Source organism: Lissotriton vulgaris, chromosome 5 (genome assembly GCF_964263255.1).
Source record: "Lissotriton vulgaris chromosome 5, aLisVul1.2, whole genome shotgun sequence".
Lineage (NCBI taxonomy): Eukaryota > Metazoa > Chordata > Amphibia > Caudata > Salamandridae > Lissotriton > Lissotriton vulgaris.
In genome coordinates, this window is record NC_141693.1 from 292,405,273 (window position 1) to 292,428,168 (window position 22,896).

The window sequence follows — 22,896 nt, forward strand, 5'->3', positions numbered from 1 at the left end:
TATCGCATTTCTCCTGCTGTGGTGGGATTGCGAATTGGACTCAGAAGCCAAGGCCTGTTTGGGTAAGCCGAGTCGCCTGTGTATGTGGGAATTAGAGAGAGAGAGAGACATCAGTACCTGAACATGTGGCCACACCAAGCCACCCAGATATCACTCCAGTCACCACAGCATACTCACCAACAAGCCAGGCTTGTGCCGGACGCAGATTTGCCATCAGTCGTGGGACTATGCTGCTCCGCATGATGTGGGCGTCATGTGCAGAGCCAGGAAATCTTGCACACACATGTGAGATAATGTTGTCGGCCTGGCACACCACCTGCACGTTAAGGGAGTGGAAGTGCTTCCGATTCCGAAACACCTGCTCACGGGCCCGTGGCGGAATGATCGCAATATGCGTGCCATCAATTGAACCCACAACGTGTGGAATGCGACCCAGTGCATAAAAGTCTGCCTTGACCGCTGCCAACTCTGCCGCCTGTGGAAAATGTATGTACTCATGCTTGTACAGCATCATGGCTGTCAGTACATCCTTGAGTACCGTGCTGAACATGGCCTGTGACATTCCCCCGGCATGTCCTATAGTGTACTGGAATGTGCCTGTTGCAAAAAAATGGAGTGCCGCCATCACATTTTGGGTGGGTGAAATTGAGCCTGGATAAGTTCTCCGCGGCTGCAGGTGAGGAGACAACTTGTTCACAAGCTCCAGCAATCGACGTCGATCAAGCCTGAATTTCCGGATCACCTCCTCGTCCACCATGTCCTCCAGCACAGTATATGGGCGATGGACATTTTGAGCCCTCCTGTGTGGGAGTAAATGGAATGGAAGTCGATTCACATACAACGCATGTCTGTGCAACTCACTCACATGTCACCGCACTCTATCCAACATGTAATAGGCAGTGTACGATTTGCATATGTGTGACACCTCTGATTGTCACAACAACATGGATTGACGTAGCAATGTGCACCCACCAGCTACATGATGTGTTGCAACATGTCCAATGCACTCTGTCGCACCTCAACATCACTGCCAACAAGGCATGTGACATGACCCAAAAGTGACGGTCATTAGTGGCACACCGATGGGCATGGTATGGAAAAACATGGGATAGAGCATGAAGTGTGGAGTCACGCAATCACGCACACAACCCTCATCATGCAGCTGCAGACAATGAAACATGGTGCATCGTCAGCTGACATGCACTCATTGACGCCGCCATGGCGGTGCACTGCTTCCGCTGTTGACGTCTGGCCATACGCGGCCCGCGTTCAACATTCCAATTGTCTGCACGTGCTAGACACCGGGACGGATGCATCATTTGCAACAAAGTTGTAACAGTGGCGCCACCATGGCGGGGCACGTATTCGGCGGGGGAGGTGGAGGCCAAAACAGCCATAAGCTGATGTCCATGCACATGCCAGTTCATGACCCCCCTTACAGTGACATTGCATCAGCCAGCCTACACCGGCCGGCCCAGCTCTACCCACTACCGCCATGCCAGGCCCAGCCCATGACCGCCGTTGCGGCCGTGCCAACTACCGCCGCTTCAGGCCCCCTCCACTACCGCCGTGCCAGACCTAGCCCATGACCGCCGTTGCGGCCGTGCCAACTACCGCCGCTTCAGGCCCCCTCCACTACCGCCGTGCCAGACCTAGCCCATGACCGCCGTTGCGGCCGTGCCAACTACCGCCGCTTCAGGCCCCCTCCACTACCGCCGTGCCAGACCTAGCCCATGACCGCCGTTGCGGCCGTGCCAACTACCGCCGCTTCAGGCCCCCTCCACTACCGCCGTGCCAGACCTAGCCCATGACCGCCGTTGCGGCCGTGCCAACTACCGCCGCTTCAGGCCCCCTCCACTACCGCCGTGCCAGGCCCAGACCATGACCGCCGTGCCAGGGCCGCCAGGGCACGGCGGTAGTGGAGGGGGCCTGAAGCGGCGGTAGTTGGCACGGCCGCAACGGCGGTCATGGGCTAGGTCTGGCACGGCGGTAGTGGAGGGGGCCTGAAGCGGCAGTAGTTGGCACGGCCGCAACGGCGGTCATGGGCTAGGTCTGGCACGGCGGTAGTGGAGGGGGCCTGAAGCGGCGGTAGTTGGCACGGCCGCAACGGCGGTCATGGGCTGGGCCTGGCATGGCGGTAGTGGGTAGAGCTGGGCCGGCCGGTGTAGGCTGGCTGATGCAATGTCACTGTAAGGGGGGTCATGAACTGGCATGTGCATGGACATCAGCTTATGGCTGTTTTGGCCTCCACCTCCCCCGCCGAATACGTGCCCCGCCATGGTGGCGCCACTGTTACAACTTTGTTGCAAATGATGCATCCGTCCCGGTCTCTAGCACGTGCAGTTGCCGGTGTGTGAGCGTGACGGTCTGTGCAAGTGCAGCCAATGGGAGGTGTGGACATGGGCCACGGTTGGCCAATTGCAAGTACCGTATGGTGTTCACCGCAACACCAGGGCCAATCATTGGCCCAATTCCAAACACGCTCTCACGGCGGACCAATGGCTGGCGCCGTATGCCACTGACATGGCCACAGGGCCCTATATATGTGTGATGTGCAAAAGCAAACTTTCTACGATGACCACCGACTGCTGCCTGTGACCATCACCTCCACCTGTTGCTGCGGAGCTGACCACCGACTGCTGCCTGTGACCATCACCTCCACCTGCTGCTGCGGAGCTGACCACCGACTGCTGCCTGTGACCATCACCTCCACCTGCTGCTGCGGAGCTGACCACCGACTGCTGCCTGTGACCATCACCTCCACCTGCTGCTGCGGAGCTGACCACCGACTGCTGCCTGTGACCATCACCTCCACCTGTTGCTGCGGAGCTGACCACCGACTGCTGCCTGTGACCATCACCTCCACCTGCTGCTGCGGAGCTGACCACCGACTGCTGCCTGTGACCATCACCTCCACCTGCTGCTGCGGAGCTGACCACCGACTGCTGCCTGTGACCATCACCTCCACCTGCTGCTGCGGAGCTGACCACCGACTGCCGCTCTAGTGCCATACTCCGTGACCTTGCCATGTCGGGAGTCAAAGAGGTCCGGTCTCGTCCCTTCACCGCCGCGGAGCTGGATGTCCTCGTGGACGCTGTGCTACACAACTACGGACGCCTGTACGGCGCACCCGGACAGGCGGTAAGTGTCGTGGGGGATGAGTTGTGGTGCATGAGGTGTCATATGGCACCTGGTCTCTGGGAAACTTGGCCGTGTGATGTGTGAACAACTAAAGAATCGATATGTGCATGGCTGCTGAGAGTAATGTGTTGCTCCTATCTGTGTGACTGGCCAACTGTCCCCTGACTTCCACCCTTTTGTCTCCCATCATGGTAGGTAAAGCTGCACCTTCGCAAGGACGTATGGAGGAGCATTGCACATGAAGTACGAGCAGCGGGGGTGTCCAATAGACGACATACACACTGCCACAAACGCTGGGACGACATTTCCAGACTGAGCAAGAATGTAGCGGAAGTGACACTAGGGCTGATTCCACGGACGGCACGTCTGGCCCGACGCTCAATGACCCCTCTCATGCACCGTATCATAGCTGTGACGCATCCTGACCTGTCCGAGCGGTTGCGTGTGGATGAACAGCAACGTGGCGGTAAGCATACTGTCAGTGTATGTTGCTTGTGAGTGCAATGCATGTATGGTTGCCCACACACATTAGGGTCTTCCGTCGATCGTGAGTCTATTTCCAATGGCATGTTGGTGACATTGCCACAGTTAACTTTTCACTTGCAGATGCGGAATGTTGAGACGCCACCTGCTAAGCTGTTCAGTTGTCATGCACATGCTGTAGTGCTCCGTCACCCCTTGGCAACACTTGTGTGCTGATGTAGTTCCTCATGCCCAGTGTGCATGCTGTACATGTATTACGGCCAACGCCACAAAATTCCTGTGAGGATGACTGCTTGGGGTGGGCTGTGTGCAGGTTGGGGGATCGATGGACAGTGTCATCAGTGGCTTTAGGGATTCCGCAGCAGTACTGTACGTGTGTGTGCCCATTACTTACACCCATTTCCTGTGCTTTTCAGCTTTGGCAGAGGGCACTCAGCCACAGACGGCGGAGATTACAGAAGGCAATGCATCCGGATCAGACGTCGCGCACACGCAGACTGACACCGAAGGGGCCAGCGGCGGAGAGGGGGACAGGACCGTCCTGGAGGACTCGCATGTGGAGACAACATCGTCATCATCTTCCGACAGTGTTGGTGAGTCAGCACTGTTGTCACAGACTGGGAGTGGGCAACCAACACCTTCGGTCGGGACACAGCACACAGGGCCCACCCTGCCGGCAACTGCACCATGTACTGTTCGTGCACGCAGGAGTAGGGGGAGCAGAGTGGCGTTCGGTGTCGGCACCGCTGCCCCAGCCTCGGTGACCCAAAATGCACTTTGTGCAGAGGCTGTTGATCTGCTGCGACAGCTGTGTGTGGGCCAGACCAATATGATTAATGCATTCCAAGACCACGATAGGAAGTTGGGGCAGGTGGTGGCATTCATGGAAGGTATGCATGGTGATCTGGCTGGTGTACACAGGACACTGCAGTCATTGTCTAACAGTGTGTCGTCTGCCATTGCACAGTCGCATGGACTGGGTGGTACTTCTGTTCCACCATCTACAACTCTGGATGTGTCAGGGGGGAGTGAATTTTCTGACCTGGACTCTAATACAGGTTATTGCACTAGAAGCAGCGTCAGCTAGCACGTCAAGGCACGGAGGCCTCAGACCCCATCCCCTAGGTCAGGTAACTCTGTTCACAAGGACAACGTCAGATATAGTGGAGTACACACACGTGAGGCAAAAGAGGGGTTGGGTGTAATGGCTACACATGCTGCACAGCCATCCCACACACAAGGTACTACCAGGCCAAGACTCACTCCCGCTTCCATTGACACTACCCTGTACGAGGACAGTGAGAAGACGAATACATCTCTTGAGGGCTCGCATACTCCCAGTGCCAGGGACACTAGGAAGGAAGGTGCCACTCCCAAGGCCAGGGACAGCAGGAAGGAAGTAGGCACTCCCAAGGGCAGGGAAAGCAGGAAGGATGTAGGCACTCCCAAGGGCAGGGAGACTACGAAGGAAGGTGCCACTCCCAAGGCCAGGGACAGCAGGAAGGATGTAGGCACTCCCAAGGGCAGGGAGACTACGAAGGAAGGTGCCACTCCCAAGGGCAGGGACAGCAGGAAGGATGTAGGCACTCCCAAGGGCAGGGAGACTACGAAGGAAGGTGCCACTCCCAAGGGCAGGGACAGCAGGAAGGATGTAGGCACTCCCAAGGGCAGGGAGACTACGAAGGAAGGTGCCACTCCCAAGGGCAGGGACAGCAGGAAGGATGTAGGCACTCCCAAGGGCAGGGAGACTACGAAGGAAGGAGCCACTCCCAAGGGCAGGGACAAGAATAGTCACAAGACAAATGCAGCTAAGAGGAGCACGGACAGTCCCAGGGGCAGGGACACACACGGGCAGAAGGGGTGTCCTGGTGATATGTACACCACAGACGACAAGTCTGCTGCCTGGAAGAGGGCACCATCCAGGGAACAGGGCAAGTTCGCAGACTACAGTACTCCTACGGAAATGGAACATCCAAGGCCCAAGGACTCGCCCATGAACAGTGGCGCTGTCAGGGACAGGCATACATCACCCATAGTTGCTCTGAGACAGCTGTTTTCTGGCAAACGGAATACAGAAGACTCAGCAGTGGAGTCACCCCTTACCTCCACTCCCATCATGGCCCGTCAGGGACGGATGCAGGTGGACCCTGTCGTGGCATCCCCCATGACACATGTTGCAGAGGCCACAAGGCAGCCACACAGAAAACGACAAGCAGGCTCCAGCACGTCCCCAGAGACCATTCCCCCCCCAGCACATGCACCTCCCATGGTGGGTGAAATTGCTTCTCAGTCCGGTCGACTTGTGAGTCCTGTCCTGTCCAGGGTGCAGGCACATGTCCAAAAGAAGCGTAGACACACAGCATTGACACATGCCCAATCCGATGTCGGCCAATTGCAACTATCCCCCGCTCCCAGAGCCACCCTGCCTCCTGGACCATACAGCCCTGTGGCTCATCATTTCAGTGGTCACAGTGGCGCTGGTGCAGTTGACTCGCATGTGTCTGTTAGTGGCAGGGTATCAGTCGAGACATATCCTGTATCAGGTGCTGGCAGTGTATCTGGGTCTATGGGCCATGTGTCAGTCACTCGGGCTGTGTCTGTGTGTCACACTCCTGTATCAGGTGCTGGCAGTGTATCTGGGTCTATGGGCCATGTGTCAGTCACTCGGGCTGTGTCGGTGTGTCACACTCCTGTATCAGGTGCTGGCAGTGTATCTGGGTCTGTGGCTCACGTGTCAGTCACTACATCTGTGGCTGTGTGTCACACTCCGGTTTCTGGTGCTGGCAGTGTGTCCGATGCGGGTACTTCACGCAATCCACCTGATAGTGTGCTGTAAGTTGCTGTACTGTGCCCTCTGATGTTCCTGCTCTGGTGTCCACACTGCCCTGTTGCTGCCCTGTTACTGTTCTGATACTGATGTACTGGCTCTGATGTACCTGCTCTGGTGTCCACACTGCCCTGTTGCTGCCCACACTGCCCTGTTGCTGCCCTGTTGCTGTTCTGAAACTGCATTGTGCCCTCTCATGTGCTGCCTGTGATGGACGTTTTCAGTGCAATGGACTGTTGGTGCCCTTAGCCCCTCTCATGTGCTGCCTGTGATGGACGTTTTCAGTGCAATGGACTGTTGGAGCACTTGGCCCCTCTCATGTACTGGCTCTGATGTACCTGCTCTGGTGTCCACACTGCCCTGTTGCTGCCCTGTTGCTGTTCTGAAACTGCATTGTGCCCTCTCATGTGCTGCCTGTGATGGACGTTTTCAGTGCTATGGACTGTTGGTGCCCTTAGCCCCTCTCATGTGCTGCCTGTGATGGACGTTTTCAGTGCAATGGACTGTTGGAGCACTTGGCCCCTCTCATGTACTGGCTCTGATGTACCTGCTCTGGTGTCCACACTGCCCTGTTGCTGTTCTGAAACTGCATTGTGCCCTCTCATGTGCTGCCTGTGATGGACGTTTTCAGTGCAATGGACTGTTGGTGCCCTTAGCCCCTCTCATGTGCTGCCTGTGATGGACGTTTTCAGTGCAATGGACTGTTGGAGCACTTGGTCCCTCTCATGTACTGGCTCTGATGTACCTGCTCTGGTGTCCACACTGCCCTGTTGCTGCCCTGTTGCTGTTCTGAAACTGCATTGTGCCCTCTCATGTGCTGCCTGTGATGGACGTTTTCAGTGCAATGGACTGTTGGTGCCCTTAGCCCCTCATGTGCTGCCTGTGATGGACGTTTTCAGTGCAATGGACTGTTGGAGCACTTGGCCCCTCTCATGTACTGGCTCTGATGTACCTGCTCTGGTGTCCACACTGCCCTGTTGCTATCCTCATACTGATGTACTGCATCTGATGTTCCTGCTCTGGTGTCCACACTGCCCTGTTGCTGCCCTGTTGCTGTTCTGATACTGATGTACTGCATCTGATGTACCTGCTCTGGTGTCCACACTGCCCTGTTGCTGTTCTGATACTGATGTACTGGCTCTGATGTACCTGCTCTGGTGTCCACACTGCGCTGTTGCAGCCCTGTTGCTGTTCTGATACTGATGTACTGGCTCTGATGTACCTGCTCTGGTGTCCACACTGCCCTGTTGCTATCCTCATACTGATGTACTGCATCTGATGTACCTGCTCTGGTGTCCACACTGCCCTGTTGCTATCCTCATACTGATGTACTGGCTCTGATGTACCTGCTCTGGTGTCCACACTGCCCTGTTGCTATCCTCATACTGATGTACTGGCTCTGATGTACCTGCTCTGGTGTCCACACTGCCCTGTTGCTATCCTCATACTGATGTACTGGCTCTGATGTACCTGCTCTGGTGTCCACACTGCCCTGTTGCTGCCCTGTTGCTGTTCTGATACTGATGTACTGCATCTGATGTACCTGCTCTGGTGTCCACACTGCCCTGTTGCTGTTCTGATACTGATGTACTGGCTCTGATGTACCTGCTCTGGTGTCCACACTGCCCTGTTGCTGCCCTGTTGCTGTTCTGATACTTATGTACTGGCTCTGATGTACCTGCTCTGGTGTCCACACTGCGCTGTTGCAGCCCTGTTGCTGTTCTGATACTGATGTACTGGCTCTGATGTACCTGCTCTGGTGTCCACACTGCCCTGTTGCTATCCTCATACTGATGTACTGCATCTGATGTACCTGCTCTGGTGTCCACACTGCCCTGTTGCTATCCTCATACTGATGTACTGGCTCTGATGTACCTGCTCTGGTGTCCACACTGCCCTGTTGCTATCCTCATACTGATGTACTGGCTCTGATGTACCTGCTCTGGTGTCCACACTGCCCTGTTGCTATCCTCATACTGATGTACTGGCTCTGATGTACCTGCTCTGGTGTCCACACTGCCCTGTTGCTGCCCTGTTGCTGTTCTGATACTGATGTACTGCATCTGATGTACCTGCTCTGGTGTCCACACTGCCCTGTTGCTGTTCTGATACTGATGTACTGGCTCTGATGTACCTGCTCTGGTGTCCACACTGCCCTGTTGCTGCCCTGTTGCTGTTCTGATACTTATGTACTGGCTCTGATGTACCTGCTCTGGTGTCCACACTGCCCTGTTGCTATCCTCATACTGATGTACTGCATCTGATGTTCCTGCTCTGGTGTCCACTATGGCCATGCTCCATCCTAGACTGTGACTTTGCTCCGAATCTGCGTAAATAAAATTGGGATTAATGTGTCGTGCTTTGTCAGAGTCATTCTTGCGTGTGTGATGCTGGTGTGGATTGGTATTTTCTTGGGGGCGGTGGGTTCTGCTCAGGACCCAAATCCTGAAAAAAGAAGTGGGGGGACGCTGAATTCACGACAGGAAGTGACGACACAAAAGGTGGCTTCCATTCAGTTGCAGTTTATAGTTATCATGCTCCCTGTTAAATTAGTGCGGGGACGCCGTCCACCCGCGTGGTACCCCGACTTGAGCCCTGGTTCTGCTACGTGTCACTCTCCCCTACCTGGGTCACGGCCCTTGGAGGCGTTGCCGTACACAGGCATTTGTGCATTTTGGGACATGTCACTCCCCCCTCCCTACGTCACCGCCCTTGCCGGTACTCCTCTCCAGACAGCGAATGCTTAGTTGCCTACCTGCGTCGTCGTCGATGGTGGGCCAAGACGAGGACGTACTGGATCGCGTAGAGTATCGGGTAAGCCTGTAGTGCAGGGTCCATGTCGGCGTGCGGCTCGTGGTGGGTATGGTCGCTGTGGAGCATCCGCCGTGTTCAGGCAGGTTGTTTTTCCGCCGCGCTTTTATGTGTGTTTTCCGCCATCTTGATTTGGAGGATGGTCCTAGTCGTCAGTCCGTACGGCGGAGTCTCTGGAAAGGTTACGTCCGCCGCGTAGTTGGGTGTGGTGGTGCGGCGGACCTTGTTCTACCGCCGCGGACGGATTTTGGCACGTATTTCGTATCCTGATTTGGCGGACGGAGTGTCCGCGACGGGCGCACGGAAAATAGGCCTGTTCCGCATACTCTGGGTCTGCGGAGGCACTTCCGTCCGCCATCCTAATGACCCCCTAAGTATTCAGGGATTTCGTTTGAACCCTCGGGTTCCATTTTGTGTGCGGCAGCCATTTTGTGTGGTTCCCCACACATAGGCCGATGACTATGGCCAAACGAGTCCTTGGGACACCTTAACTGACTTTTGTGTGACCTGGCCGAACTGACTCCCTCAAAGGATAGAACATTACTGAGCCTACAGTACATGCACACACCCTTCTATCTTGTTTCTCATCTGCTTCTGTTCCTTCCTTTATGGCTTAATCATTGATTTGGGTTGAGGTCTTTTATGATGGGTATTTCCGGCCTGATCGAACAGGAATATTGGAAGTTGCTTGGTCATCTCTGATGGGCTGGACAATGGAAAGTGGGATTGTCGTTATGCGATATGTTTGAAATGTCACTGTTTCATTGGTCAGTTTGTATGTAATTGATGCTAGCCAGGAATGTGATTTTTAGCATAAAAGATGATGCTCCGCTCCATGAATTTGTGCAGTCTCTAGCGAACCACCCGTGTTGTGCTTCGTAGACCTCTGTTCCTGGTTGCAGCCAATAAAATTGATCTTTGACATCACTAAGAAGTATCCCGTGTCTCTGTACTCTAGTACAGGTGAACTCGAAGACATCGGACGTTTCCCCCTGGCGCCGCTGGGTTCTAAAACCCGGTTCTTCAGTGATCGTGATATTCTATTCGGTCAGGAAAAAAGCAAACATTTCTTCCCAAAACTTCACAATCTTAACACAATGGACCATTACATGTGACCAGTTGGCTGGAGAATGGTGTATACATCTCAAACAGTATGCTGAATAATTAGAGTACATTTTAGAGATGGAGGCAGGCGTACGATACAACAACCATTTACTGAAGAATAGCATTCTGCGCCAATTAGCGCCTCGTAAAGTACTGAAATTAAATTTGTTAATAAGTGTCCATAGTACTCAGACATTACATGGTTTTCCTGCTGCTGCCATTTTCTAATTGCCTTCTGACTTAAGTCAGCCCTCCTACTCTGCGCTAAACAACGCTTCGAGTCCATAGGTTTTCTATCAAGTTCAATAACTAAAACGTTATTAATTAATTGACTTGGTTGACCTAGGTGCCTAGTGTCAAGTTGTACCAGAAACTTATATACAATACTATAGGACCCTAACAACATAAAATTCATAGGGATTAGTTGCGACATTTCCATCAAGGTAATCCAAACTCCATTTCTCAAGAAGTCAGAGACTTTAAGGAATCCTGCCCCGGCCCAGTTATCAGCTAAATCTGAGCCTTGTTCTACCCCCTTCAAAGGGAGAATACTAGACAGTAAAGTTGTTGAATTATTAGGGGGAAGCGAGTATCTTTTAAGCAGAGCCTGACGTTTTCTAACAAACCATAGTAGCGATTTGTAGCGCACTAATTTGGGTATTTAAGCACCTGCAGAGGGGCTGGTATCTGAGTTTCTGTACACATTAAATAAAAAAAATGTATATATAATTTTTTACTATAGATTTGACCTTTAAATCTTGATAAGTACTGTGCAAAGTATACATTATAATAGTCCCTAAGATTTGGCAGGGCAAGTCCTCCCTGATCCAGATCCTCATATAAAGTACCTAATGCAATACGGGGTGTCTTCTTCGCCCAAAATGAAGACCGAAAACATAGATTCTACCCTAGTAAAGAAACATGAAATAGTTGAAAACCAAAAAATAAATAAAGGGAGAATGTACATTTTTATCAAGGACCTAGGATTGTCAATGTTAAGGCATTCCAGCGAGAAAACAATGCCTGAACTTTCTGGAGAAGGGGATAAAAATTCAGACTATACAAATCTTTAACTGATGCTGAAAAAAGGGCTCCAAGATATCTCTTAGGCTTGGTATTAATGCAACTACGTATATCAGGATGCAATGCAGGAGTTTTACCCCAACAGACTAATATTTCTGTTATCGTTTTATTTATACAGTATCCTCCCAGGGCTTCAAAATCCTCAAAGATCTGAAATACTTTGGCTTGGGTTCGTAATTCGGGTTTGATAATAAGCATGATGTCATCTGCGTACAGTTTCACTTTACCCATTAATGGAATCAGGGGAAGAATTTCCGCACAGTTCCTCAATGCGACTGCAAGAGGCTCGATGAAAAAAGCGAAGAGGACTGGCGATAATGTGCAGCCTTGCCTCGTGCCACGTTTAACTGAAACTGGCCCAACCATTGCCGTATTTATGATGACATTAGCTTTGGCGTTAGTATAAAGGTTGCGTATCAAAGATATAATTTTACCCGAAATACCAAAGTGCTCCAAACCACCAAATCAAAAGCTTTTTCTGCATCCAATAACAAAACCAAAGCCGGAATCCCATGTGTCTCAAAATAATCCAAAGCTTCAATCAAATAGTGAGTATTTGTGACGAGTTGCCTGCCTGCAATAAAACCATTCTGATCTGGATGGATCAATTCTGCTGTATACTGATTAAAACGTAGTGATAGAAGTTTTGTTACTATTTTATAGTCTGAGTTTAATAAAGTTATTGGGCGATAGGAATTTGGATCCCTAGCGTCCTTCCCCTTCTTCAGAAAGCTCCCAACATTGCCCTGCCTAAAGGAATCTGGTATCGTGCCTCCCTCCAACATAGAATTTATTCATTTAGGAAATAAATCAGCGAGGGTGCAAACAAAAAATTCTTAAAAATTCTGAGGGGAACCCATCTGGGCCACAGGCCTTACCATTAGGAACATCTTTAATGATTGATTCTAATTCTTCAATAGAAAAAGGGCTCGACATAGTTAGTTGTTCAATTTCAGAGAGCGAGGGCAATGTATACTTTATTAAAAAGGTTTTTAACTTTCGATGATCTATGCTATGTTGCTGGCTATGAAAAGCATTGTAATAACTAAGCATTATATTTCCTATTTTTTTTTTTTTTATAAATCTTTTTATTTGCCAATATAAAACATAAACATAAGCACCATAGCACATGGGTGAATTAGCATATAAACATTATCGACAGCGCAGATTCAGGAAGACACACGGCTGAAATGTATGGACATTCTAAAGAAACATTTTGGAAGCAGGTCTAAGACATACAGTCTTCTATCTCTTATTCAATTAGATCGTCAACAGTCCTGATCAAGGGGGGTTTACAGATGTTACCTCTGTACTCATTCCATTATTTTAACCGGATCAACTGTCTCTACATGGGTGGATGGACACTTTAATTCTTTTATCAATTTAGCAGGAGCTTGTTCCCTAACCTGCCAGGCTAAAAATTTCCCTGTGAATTTGCTTTCTTCATATCTTCTGGCACTGTCGTCGAAAACCTCTTCACTCTGGGCATAATAGTTAGCACTAAGTTACCGTTTAGCCCGGTCTAGCTGATATTGGTTACTGCTAGATGGGATATGCAGCCTTAAATAATTAAAGCCTGTATTCTTTGCTCAAGGATCTTCCTCTTGGGTCTAGCTGCCTTGAGGATAGCTGCATCTTTGCCAATAATGATTCCACGAATAAAAGCTTTTAGGGAGTCCCAAACGCTGCTAAGTGAAGCGGACTCAAAATTTCGGGAAATAAATTCTTTGATCTCTGTCTTCATAGAGTCAACCCATGTTTCATTGTTTAAGTATTGTTTGTTAAAAACACATCTATACTAATATAATAAAGAGAGAGCCCAAACCTTTGAGGCGGGTAATCTCAGGAACCACAACATCAATCACAACACCCAATACAGCGTTGGAAAGGGCAGTTGCAGCAGAAGGACATAGGCTATGCAGACGCCCACCATATACATTTAAAAGGTAAAAGAACCGTGCCAGCAAAGTAGTCCCTTGTGGGCGTGTCTGCGTTGTGCTGTGGGCGTGTGCTGGGGGCGTGAAAAACCCTTCATGCCATGTCTCATATCGTGTGCTGTGGGCGTGTGCTGGGGGCGTGGGCGTGTGCGGGGCGCGGGATTACGGAAAAAAAAGCGAGCGTTGTGCCCAATATTTCATTGTTTTTTCTTCGTAGGTTCTGTACATTCCAGCTGCGGGTGTGCTTGCCCCGCGCTCCCAGTGACGTGCACCTCCTTTACTGTATGGAGGTCAGGCATGGCGCTATTCCCAAGGGCCGGAAGGATCGCAAACAGGGGCCATTGTGCAGGAAATGTAATCTCGCCTTAACTTCCGGTGACGCCTGAAGCGCACACTGGAGATTTTCCACTTCTCTTGCGCACAGGCCTCGCGCCACGCACATCCGGACACAAGGCCCGCCTCCACGGAAAAAGCATTAAAGGGACCATCCCTCCCCTGGGAATATGTGATGATATTCCACAAACCAACATCCCGCATACCATTACTCCGCAATTTTTATAACGCGGGACTATTACTCCGCAAATACATCATTTTTAAAACCTTTACAACGCATATGACTTTATCACACATGCCATTATAACGCAAATGCATGTGTGGTAAAGTCGTATACATTGTAAAAGTACATTATTAAAACATCAAATATATGTTTGTATATATGTGTGTGTGTGTATATATATATATATATATATATATATATATATATATATATATATATATATATATATATTTATTTTTGTTCGCTCCACCACAGCCAGCAAGAGCGTTGCGGTTGTCGTGAGCGGTCCAGGCCTGGTCACTAGCAGACCATAATTTTAACTCCAATTCACCTCTTAGTCAAGAAGATCGCCCGAACACACAGCGCTTGCTAGTAACCTTTATTTTGTCAAGTGAAAAGTTATGACGCGTTTCACCCTTACGGCTTGTTCACGCTCATCGGACCGATGACAGTCGGCCATTTTTAAAATTACCAAAACACACCCTTAGTGAAAATCATGTGACATACATTGTGAGCATGGCGGACATCTTTGTCTAGGCAATAGTATATATACAGATAGTACATTAACTTCCATTTATGAGTTACATAAGTTGACAATCGATGTACTTTGTCATATAAAGATAACATTATCAACCATTATTCATATATGTTTGTGATGTGTTATCAAAATTGATGTGCAGTATTTGAATTCATACATGCTCAAGTTATTGTACATTAAATAATATGGAAAGCTCGAATGCATCAAGATTCTCTAAATTATTTCGGAAAAACGTTTAGCCATGTTTTATGGCACAGTTACGAGTTTATATGTTTGAATAGTCATCCACATTTACAAACGATTGCTTGCACCCAATTGGTTGACCTGCTGCGCCTGTTATGACGTTGTACTGTGTTGATTGTAAACACACCCACTGTCACGCCCCAGTGGGCAAATATAAAATTTCTACAAATTGTCAATGTTACACTTCGTTTTCCAAATGTTCATCAATATATAAAAGAGAGAAAGAGAAAGTCCTAGCCCCAGTGGGCGTTTTTTGGTCCAACCATTCCATGAGCTTATCCATGCCATCCACGTGCTTTCATTGCCTCTTAGTCCTCCAATGCCATCTAAAAATTAAAATTAAAATATGTACAATCAGATGGCTGACATTGTATTGCCTAACAATATCTATTCATGTAAATGTACTGACAATTCTTCACTCATGTTGAGCCCTCTCGCGGCCAGGCACTGAAAATTAATGATGTATTTAGATTCAAGTTTTCTAAGTGATAACTCATAGTTACCACCACGTACACCCAAATCTACACATTCTATGACCACCATTCACATCATAGTCTCATTCTGCATGTGTACATCAAATACATTTCTGGCAATGGGATATTGTTTGTTGTGGGAACGAATGGCCCTTAAATGTTCCAAAATTCTTTTTTTGGCCTCATGTTTGGTGCTCCCCACATACCACTTATTGCAGGGACACATGAGTACATAAACACTGTAAGGGGTGTTGCATGTGAGGTGTTTACAAATGGTGAATTCTCGTGTAGTTCCTAGTATATTTAGAACTTTACAATCAAAGCTATGTTTACACGCTTTGCATTCACCACAGCGTTTATAACCCCCATGGGTATGGTTGTTTCTCTTGCCTGATTTGGTGACATAATTCTGGCTCAATTCATCCCTGAGGGTTTTCCCTTTACGGAAAGTAATTTGTGGATTTTCATTCAGATATTTCCTGAGGTGTTCATCCGTATTCAAGACATGCCAGTGTTTATTGAGAATTCTACGAACTTAACCTGATTGTCCTGAGAATGTAGGTATGAACCTGATAGTATCTGGTTGATTCTGACTTTCTCTCTTCTGCAGCAATTGCTCCCTTGTTTTAGTACTAACTCATTGTACAGCATTACTTATCATTTTTGTGCTATAACCTCTGTCTGAAAATCGTTGACACATGATCTTCTTTTCTGTTTCAAAATCTTCCTGGGTACTGCAATTCCTCCTGGCGCGTAGTAATTTGCCATACGGAATGCTGTACACCAAGAGTTTGAGTTTAAAAATATTTCTAGAGCGCGCGTACACCGAGCGGTTTCCTGGCGCTATGTAGTGCTACCACCTAAGGAACGAAAAAGACTGGGGGCCAAGGGACGATTTAAGAGGGGAAAGGCCTGGGTAAAAAGATAAGTTTTATGGTCTTTACGAAAAAGGGGGTACTGGGGGCAAGATCTCCGGTGGAGTGGGAGGGAATTCCAAAAAGCAGGAGCCAAGATAGAAAATTTGGATCCTCCCCATTTTTCCGTTTAAAACGAGGAACAATGAGGAGTTGATGAGTGGCAGATCGCAGTTCTCTAGACGGGGTGTAGTCGTGGATTGCAGAGCCAATAAATGCAGGAGCAGAACCAGACCGGGCATTGAAAATAATGCAACCCAGCTTGAATAGGGCGCGTTGTTGGACGGGGAGCCAATGTAGTGATTTAAGAAGGGGCGTGACATGATGTGATTTGGGTAAGTTGAATACCAGGCGAGCCGCATGGTTCTGGACCAGCTGGAGACGCCTCATGAGGTACGCCGGCATGCCATGATAGAGGGCATTGACGTAGTCCAAGCAGGACGTCACCATCGCCAGAAGAATGAGTTTGAGGGCAGGAGGGGAGAAAAACCGGGAAACTTTGCGAATTGTCCGAAGAGAGAGGAAGGCTGAAGAGACGACCGCACTGACTTGGGAGTGAAGGGACAGTTGTTCATTGAGTTTGAAGCCAAGGGTCTTAACAGAGGAAACAGGAGTGGGCAGAGAACCTAAAGAAAGGGGCCAAAAAAGAGAAGACCAAGGACTGGAGCAACCACCCGTCAACACCAATTACGTTTTATCGGGATTGAGTTTCAGGTGGTTGTGGTTCATCCAGTCCTGAATGAAGGTCATTACAGACTGAAAATTGGATAATGACGCAGAGGAAGAGGATAAAGAAAAGATAAGCTGGAGGTCATCTGCATAGTTGTCGACAGAGACCTCCAGCTCTTGTAAAGCAAAGATAAGAGGGGCAATGTAAAGATTAAATAGCAGTGGAGACAGAGAGGAACCTTGGGGGACCCCGCACTGCACAGGGCGAAAGTCAGCTGAATAATCACCCAAGCGAACTGCTTGAGTGCGGCCACTCAGGAAGGAGGATAGCCAGAGCAGGGCCGACCCCCCGAATCCCGCCGCCTCGACACGTGAGAGTAAGATGGCATGGTCTACTGTGTCGAACGCGGCGGAGAGATCGAGGAGGACCAAGGCCTGAGGCTGACTAGTATCCATCCCCTCCCGGAGGTTATCCAGGACAGATATTACCCCTGACTCTGTGGAGTGTGCGGGCGGAAACCTGCCTGCCTGGGGGCCAAGACACTGTTCCTTTCCACAAAGGAGCTCAGAGTTCTAACAACATGGCGTTCCAGTACCTTGGCCAGGAACGGCAGGAGTGAAATCGGGCGGTAGTTAGTTGAAACAGAAGGGCCCGCCCCAGGTTTTTTTAAGATAGGTACAATCACCGCCGACTTAAGTGAAGGAGTGACGATACCCTGGGAAAGTGAACTGTTGAGGAGCGAGAGGGGGGGTGAGGGACAGAATGAATAAATCTGTTTCAAAATATAAGTAGGACAGGGATCCAATGGGGAACCAGACTTGACCAGAGGGAGAAGGGAAAGGAAAGAGTCATCCGTGAGAAGGGGAATAGAGTCCAGACATGCTGCGACTGGGGACAGCGAGGATTAGTGAAGGAGGGGGATGGGAGAGGAATCTTGGCTCTAATCGTGCTAATTTTGTCAAAGAAAAAAGAGTTGAGAGAATCGCAAAGGAATTGTGAGGGAGAGGGTTTGAGTGAGGCCCTGTCAGAGTAGGCTAAGTCTTGAACAATGGAAAAAATTTCTCTGGGCGGGTTCTCGGTGAACTGGATTTTAGATGAGAAATAGGCCTTCTTGGTTTCCAGGATGGATTTCTTGTAAAGGGCCAGAAGGGTGATATAATGAGTTCTTGAAATGGAACCGTAGTCCCGCCGCCAGAGGCGCTCTGCTTGACGAAGATTGAGTTTTTGGATCTTCAATTCGTCGGTAAACCAGCGGTTGGCATCTTTGGAGTGCTTAGATGTAATGCGTTTTAAAGGGGCGACTGAGTCACAGCCAGCCCGTAACCAGCCATTGATGGATTCCACTTGTCCAAGGGATGACAGCCCTGAGAGATCAGGACTGGAAGCGGAAAGTGTGGCAGCCAGGGCAGCTACATCTACGCGGTTCCATGATCGTGCCCAGATGTTCTTGGCGGGGGGAGCTTAGGGGTTGAAAGGAGGGATAAGGAGAAGGAAATAAGAAAGTGATCGGACCAGGTGCAGGGAGAGATAGATAGTGAAGTGACCGGGCAATCTTGGTACCAAATTTGATCGAGGATGTGGCCCAAACTGTGAGTGGGGGCGTGAACAGCAGAGGTGAAGTTGAGAGAGCGGAGGGTTTCTGAAAACTCCTTGGAAGCTGTACACTCAGCAGGATCGGAGAGCCAGAAATTGTAGTCCCCAAGAACGACAATAGACGAGTGGTTTTCTGCCAAAGTGGCCACCAGATCTTGAAAACTAGGAAGAAATAATAACGGGGAGGACGGGGGTTGATAAATGAGGACACACGTAAGAGGGGGAGTAAGGGAAAGTGAGCGGGCCACTAAGCAATCTGATGAACATAGAGGGAAAAACGCTGGAGGTTGGAAGATGTCTTTACGGGCAATCATAGCAACTCCTCCGCCTGGCTTGCCGGAAGAGCGATCAGCTCGAAGGGCGTAGTAAGATGAGGGGAGTGTAGCCAGTAGGGAGGGAAGGGAGCTGTCAGAGAACCAAGTCTCAGTGAGGAATAATAGGTCGGGTTGATGCAGATCCAGCAGCGTAAAGAGTTCGTGTTGATGCTTGACTGTCGATCTGGTATTAAGATACATCGCGGAAACAGCTGTGAGGGAAGAACCAGTGGGTGTCAGAGTAAACAGGCGTCCGGTCGAGGACGATGGTGAAGAGCGGATAAGGGAGAGGGCATGAGGTGTAGAGAGGCCCAACCTGGTGATTCGGGCTGATACAGTATCCTCTAGGGGCCACTGGCCTTGAAGATCGGCCAGCTGTGCAGATGAATATTGGGTGAGAGGGGCAGAGTGACCAGCCCCTAGCCTCGGTCGGCCGCGGACGGGCGCAGACGGGCTTTCCTTAGGCGTGCCTTCGGCGCGCAAACGTCGCGCCCACTGCGCTTCCGGGGAAAGCACATGATTTATAGGAGAATGGACAGATGGGCGGTGGGCATGGCCTCCAAAGGGGGCGTGGCCTGCGGGCTGAGCGAGGCGCTGGAGAAGCGTCCCACGCCAGGTAAGAGACAGCGATAAATCCGCTTTTCAGCAGCGTGCTGAGGTGAAGGGGCAAGTAAGCATTAAAACACAATGAATAAAGAAACACACAGTTTTAAAATAAGCAGCCTCCCGGCTTTTCGCCTCAGGAGTGTGGTGCAAACAAATGGCGGCGCTCGTATTCAGCGTCCCTTTGGTAATGATGGACGGTGGGCGTGGCCTCCAAAGGGGGCGTGGCCTGCGGGCTGAGCGAGGCGCTGGAGAAGCGTCCCACGCCATGTAAGAGACAGCGATAAATCCGCTTTTCAGCAGCGTGCTGAGGTGAAGGGGCAAGTAAGCATTAAAATACAGTGAATAAAGAAACACACAGTTTTAAAATAAGCAGCCTCCTGGCTTTTTGCCTCAGGAGTGTGGTGCAAACAAATGGTGGCGCTCGTATTCAGCGTCCCTTTTGTGATGATGGACGGTGGGTGTGGCCTCCAAAGGGGGCGTGGCCTGCGGGCTGAGCGAGGCGCTGGAGAAGCGTCGCACGCCAGGTAAGAGACAGCGATAAATCCGCTTTTCAGCAGCGCGCTGAGGTGAAGGGGCAAGTAAGCATTAAAATACAATGAATAAAGAAACACACAGTTTTAAAATAAGCAGCCTCCCGGCTTTTCGCCTCAGGAGTGTGGTGCAAACAAATGCTTCTTGGATGGCAACTTGATGCTCTCGGAATGCTGTTGCCTGCTGTACTTTTTCTGAATAGTTTAGTTATTAATAGATTATTCTTAATTTCTATTTTTATATCCAGAAATTCCATACTGTTTTGACTGATATGTTCCGTCAGTAGTAAATTAAGACAGTTAACATTCAATTTGTCAACAACATGCTTAGCAGACACAGCATTGCCATTCCGAATGAAAAAAATATCGTCAATTTATCGCAGCCACAGGGCCACATTGTCAAATTCTGCCATTTCCCTGACGACCTGCTCCTCCCACCAGCCCATGAAAAGATTCGCATAGCTGGGGGCGAAGCAGGTCCCCATGGCAGTGCCCTGTGACTGGCAATACATGACGTCATCAAAATAAAAAAAATTGTTAGTCAGACAGAATTCTGTCATAGCCACAATCATATTTGAATGGTGCTGTAATGATATTGGCTTGGTCTTTAAATAGTATTTGATGGCTTCTAGACCTAGACTGTGTTAAATACAGGTATAGAGACTACTCACATCTAGGGTTACCAATGTGTAGTTAGTCTCCCAATGAATACCATTAATAACACTGAGGAAATGGGTAGTGTCTCTAATATACGATGGTAATGCCACCACAAAAGGTCTCAAATAGTGGTCGATATATTTAGATGTGTGTTCTAATAGTGAACCTATTGAAGACACTATGGGACGTCCCGGGGGGTTGACTTGATCTTTGTGTAATTTCGGGAGAAGGTAAAGGATGGGTATCTTTGGATGAGCACAGTATAAATACTGATACTCCTCCCATTCTATCAATCCCTTATCTCTCCATTCCAGTAAAAGTTCTCTGTAGCGTATGTAGGATTCAAGGATTGCATCTTTGTTACATATGGAATAACAATTTACATCATTCAATTGTCTCAATCCCTCAGATAGATATTTCTGTTTGTCTAGCACCACAACATTCCTCCCCTTATCAGATTGTCGTATGACAATTTCCTTGTCAGATTTTAATGATAATTGAGCGCCATGAAACCGTTGGTGAAAGTGCGCGGTATAAATAATTTTAACGTAACGATTCCATGGCTTGATATTGAGTAGGGGAAAGATTTTTGTTGTAATTTGGGGTTTTGTTGTAGCGTATTTTTAACAAATCATCTAACACACCCTTCTCAAAGACATCAATTGCATCACATTGTATTGCTGGTAAGAATACAGATTTGGGTTTAAATTTAGATCCCGGATTCATGTCTAAGTCAATCCCCCATGTGTCCCATTCAGGTACATTGTCTATATCAGTGTCTCCTAGATGTAATTCATGTAACAGTTCCACATCATTCATATCTAGATTCCTTAGGACATTGGTGTTACTCACAGTTCCTTTATCTTTCGGTTTCGTGCAGAACCACTTCTTTAGTTTCAATTTTCTCGAAAATAGAAAAAGGTCTATTTGTGTTTGTGCAAAATTGAGGTTTTGAGAGGGGCAAAATGACAGACCAAGTGCAAAGGTTTCTCTCTCTTCTTCTGTTAATATCCGAACTGACAAGTTATTAACCACAGTCATGTTTACTTCTGGTTTTTGCTCCTTGTTGCCATTCCCATTGGAGCTTGTCTGGCGTTTGTTCCTCCTCTTCTTTGCCTGTTTATTGCATTTGTTCCTCCTCTGTTTGTACGTCCACGACCTCTTTGATTGCCCGCATCCTGAAAAGATTCTGTCCTGTTTTGACTCATCATCTGAAATTGTAACAAAAAATGTGGCTTTTTCTTTGGATCCATTGTTGATTCCTGAGTTGTTGTGGTGTTAGAATTAACTGAGGCATCAGATATGTTCCCATCCGATATATCACTTTTCACTGTTTCAGTTGGTGCCCCTGCAATAGCTTGATTAACGATAGCCATACCAGTTTTTTTTATCAAAAAGATGGTCATATTTCTTCTGAAATGTTAAAGTACGCCCTGATTGGTAATCCTTAAAATCTCGAATGAATTTTCGTTGTTTTTTGGCCGTAATTTCTTGTTCGAGCTTCTCCATTTTGAGTGCTAGATTTTTTAAATGTTCATCTAAAATATCCTTGGCCATATCGGAGCTGATATCCTCAAGTAGTTTTTCTATTTCTATTAGCAATTTTGCCCGGTCCTTCAATGCATATTTCACCAGGATTTTCATCATGATGGTAGAACATGCTGCTGAGTTGTCCGACCACTCCTGCAACATGTCCGGATCAGGATCTTCGTAGGTGGGGATGGTGAAAATCCGGAGGCCCCTTTGGACCCTTTTCACCTCGATGTATCTTTGAAGGGATTCTGCCTCCCACCATTTAGAGAGTTCTTTCTTATAAAAGTCTTTCTAGTGTATTCAACTTAGTCTGCAAGGTCATTTCCAAACTGATGTTAGCTGAAATATGTACTTCATCACTAATTGTTCTTGTGTCCGTAAAGAATAGTTTGTCAGTCGTCTGTTTGCGATGAGCATCCAAATCACCTGCCATGTTGTTCTGTCTAGGCAAGCAAGCGCTGTGCGCGTATCAGGGCTTGCAATCGTGTATCAGCCCCTACGCGCTCTCTTTCTCCCAGGTAGTTGGCGTTCCACACTGGCCGTTATCCGGACTAACACACAGCTTACTCAAATTCCCGTGAGTGTATCCCACTCACCGGTTTTCTTTCGGCGATGCGTCCGTCCAGTCACAGCCAAAGAACACGTTTATGCCACACGAAATCCGCCGTCCATATACACCGTTATTTCGCTGGTGTACGTCTTTGGCAATCCATAGGGCTGTGATCCCACAGTCCTCCTTGAATGGCGTCCGTTACCCCAGGAGGTCAGCCGCTGCACAGTTTCATTAAATTTGCTCCACCACAGCCAGTAAGAGCGTTGCGGTTGTCATGAGCGGTCCAGGCCTGGTCACTTGGAGACCATAATTTTAACTCCAATTCACCTC